The sequence below is a fragment of the Calypte anna genome, chromosome W (genome assembly GCF_003957555.1).
Source record: "Calypte anna isolate BGI_N300 chromosome W, bCalAnn1_v1.p, whole genome shotgun sequence".
Taxonomy (NCBI): Eukaryota; Metazoa; Chordata; class Aves; order Apodiformes; family Trochilidae; genus Calypte; species Calypte anna.
The window spans coordinates 13,346,219-13,350,172 of record NC_044276.1 but is presented as its reverse complement, the minus strand read 5'-3'; positions in this window follow the sequence as shown (position 1 = coordinate 13,350,172).

Here is a 3,954-nt window from a genome sequence, read left to right as displayed (position 1 = left end):
GCATAGACTTCTGTCTAGCCTGTGCTTCCGACGAATCAGGAAAGAGGGATCCAACCCCCTAGAGTGAACGGCAATCAACAGTCGGGTAAGAAGACCCGTTACCCTTCTTTCGACACTAATAATTAACCAGGAAAAAGGAAAGGAAGATGGGACTTTCACCAAGCACCCCCATCAAGCAGGGACTCTCCTACTCCCCCGCTGTTGCTACGTGAGAACTTTGGAAGGAGGTTGGTGACCTATTGAATGACCTCCACGATCAAGAAGTTTGAAAAAATATAACCGGAGTAGATGCCACTTGGGAAGTGGTGACTAATGCCTTAAAAAAGATAAAAAATGAGGCGAAAGCTGCCATCACCGCAATAGCGGCAATCCCACCAAAAGGCAGCCTTAATATTAGAACACCACTTCCTGAGGCAGAAACTGGCGTAGTCCCAACAACGCCTCCATTACCGACCGAGAACGAAAAAGCCCAAAAGGCGTTCCCAATCTTAAGGAACAACAGCCTTGGCATCAAGGGCATGAGAGGAAAAGTACATCATTCCGTAGCTGAATTCCTCTCAGATATTGGGCTGGAGGTAGAGAAAGAAGTTCCTGCTCCGGAGACCAAAAACAATATGAAGATACCGACGGGTGACTCCAGCTGCTGTGTAAAACCGCCCTTACTGCCACCTCCCAGCTCAGAAAATGAGCATGAGAAAGCAGCAGCCACTCCATCAGCCACACCTGTCGGCCCGGAGTCCACAATAAAAGCCCTACTGGAACAAACAACTCAAGCAGTGAAGTCCCTGGAAAAGAGAATAACAAACATAGAGCAACGGTCATCCTTCCACACCTACCGAGACCCACCCACCCTCCCTGACGATGATGATGAAGGAATTCCAGCTCCACTGTTGTCAAGACGGAGCAACCCTGGCACCAAAGACGCTGGCAAGTCCCGACCCGGAAGATGGTCCGGTATCATCTGTGATGCCATCCTCGAAGGCGAATGGGAGACCAGCACCGTTGCCTGCCCCGTCCTTTATGATAACAATGGGCCGCCTACATTTGAGCAACATAGCTGGAAAACCCTACAACAAGCCAAGAAGACCTTGAGAGGGGGAGGATTAAGATTGGAAAGTGGTCAGGCCATCCTGGACTGGTTGTTCACCGCGGACACCAACTGTCCCCATGATTGCCGCAACTTGGCCAGGTACCTACTTACCCCCTCCCAGCAGATCGTATGGGTTAAAGAATGGGAACGCCTGGCCCAAGCAGAGGCGAACCGCCCTCGAGCACCCGGTGACCCATTGACAGGGGTAACCGGCGAGATGCTCACGGGCGCGGGACAATACGCGGATGTACAAGTACAACTCCAGTTCCTGTCTGTGCTACATCATATCGCTGCGCATTTGGCCCGCCGAGCGTTTAATGTGGTTCCCGAGCCCCCCCCACTCCCTTCGTTCACTGCCGTTAAGCAAGGGATGAACAAACCGTTCCAACATTTTGTCGATAGACTTTGGCAGTCTATCACAGCGCCATCTGAGCTGGGAGTCGATCAAAGGGAATCAATGTTTAAGCTATTGGCGTTCGAAAACGCAAATCCGAGAATGAAATCGCTGTTTTCCACGTTACCGAAGACAGCTGGCGTCTCAGACATGCTGGAGGTAGCTGCCAGGGCCACCCAGATGCAGCAACACCAGGGAATGGCCAATGCCTTCGCTGCCGCTCTGGAGCCCACCCAGAAGCTCCTTGCGGCAGTAGCACAGAGACTAGGTGGAAGGGGAAACCGATTCAAAAGAAGAAATCGACCGAGAAGACCCACCTCCGTCTGCTGCCGTTGTGGAGCAACGGGCCACTCGGCAAGGGACTGCTCGGCTACGGTATGGTGTGACCGCTGCCAAAAAAAATAGTCATAACAACCGGGCATGCTGGTCCGCAAAAAACGGACGACGCAGCGCGCAAGGCCCCCGCGCTGTGACACAAGTAGCCGGGCCAGCGTTATACAACGGCTCCCCGCCCCAGCCACAAGAGGAAGCTTGGGCATCGATGTGCCCTGTGCAATAGATATTGCGTTGACGACTAATCAGGTTTATCGGTTACCGACGGGGATACACGGACCCATACATCGGGAAAATGGCACGGTAGGGGCTTTGTTAATGGGATGTTCATCCACAGGAATCGCAGGACTTATTGTGCTTCCAGGGGTAATAGACGCAGATTCTACAGGGGAAATAATGATCACGTGTCTCACATTGACGCCTCTCCTGATAATCAAAGCGGGAACCCGAATAGCGCAACTAGTCCTGCTCCCGAAAATGAATATAGGAAAGAACGTCCCCACGGCACGGGGCGATCGAGGCTTTGGATCATCTGGAGGCACTCTAGTAAATTTAGTGCAACAGATGAAGACCAGGCCCATTATCATCATAAAGATGACAACTGGAAAAGAGGCGAAGACACTTTCCGTGATGATGGACACAGAGGCTGACGTCATGATCATCAACCTCAACGTGTGGCCTCGTCACTGGAAACTTGTTACTGCCCGTGATGCCGTCCAGGGAGTAGGTGGTGGTTCCACTCCCCTTCAGGCCCTAGAACCTGTGCAGTTACAGTTTCCCAAGGGACAGAGGGTAACTGTACGTCCCTATGTATTATCGTTGCCAGGACAACTTGGAGGGCTGATCGGCAGGGAAGTAATGAGTCAGCTGGGGGCCGTCCTCTCCCTCCCTGAACCCACCCGATCCCCTCAAAATTTTCAGTAAGGGCCACTGCAAAAGTGCCGCCAACACCCAGACTAAAATGCAAAACAGACACCCCTGTCTGGGTGGAGCAGTGGCCTTTACAAAAAGAGCGGCTATAAATTGCCATCACTCTAGTGAAAGAACAGCTGGATGCAGGACACATCCAGCCATCAGTCAGTCCGTGGAACACACCAATATTCATGGTTCCTAAAAAGTCAGGTAAATGGCGACTAATACAGGATTTACGTAAGGTGAATAACCAGATGTGGCCAATGGGCGCCCTCCAACCTGGGCTGCCCTTACTTACGATGCTACCAAGAGACTGGCACCTTCTGGTCATTGACCTTAAAGACTGTTTCTTTAATATTCCCCTTCATCCAGAAGATACAGCGCGCTTCGCGTTCACCATCCCTTCAATCAACAAAAGTGAACCTGCGAAGAGGTACGAATGGGTAGTACTGCCACAGGGAATGAAAAACTCCCCAACAATATGCCAGATGTATGTGGCCTGGGCACTATCGCCGATCCGCAACGAGATGCCGGATACATTAATATATCACTACATGGACGACATATTGTTCTGTCAAGAAGCCCCGTTCCCTGACGACTTCAGTCAAATGTTGACCAGCCGACTGAAGACAAAAGGACTAATAGTTACTCCAGAAAAAGTGCAAACAAAATCGCCCTGGAGCTACTTAGGGTGGAAAGTTACCCATGCCATGGTGAGACCACAGAAACTGGAGGTAATAAGTTCGGTTAAAACATTGAACGATGCCCAAAAATTAGTGGGCGAACTCCAATGGGTTCGACCCATTGTAGGTCTTACCAATGCAGATATCCACCCCTTTTTGTCGTTGTTACGGGGCACGCACCCAGGTGCGTTAGTGAACTGGACGAATAACCATACTAATGCATTGAAACAGGTCGTCCGTAAACTGGCAACCGGCTATGCGGATCGACGGGATGCCACTCAACCCATCGGAATCTGGGTATGTAATCACCCGTCATACCCATTCGCGCTGCTACTACAAGACTTCAACTGGAATAAGGAAAATGGGGAATATTTCCGCGACACCGATAAACGACAACGCGATCAGAGCTCCCTGAGATCGGACTCCATAGCCATCTTGGAATGGCTATTTACATCGCACACGCCACAGAAGGGTATATGGCAACAGACCGAGATGATAGCATTCTTGATACGGAAGGGACGGCAGCGTTGCCTGGAGGTAGA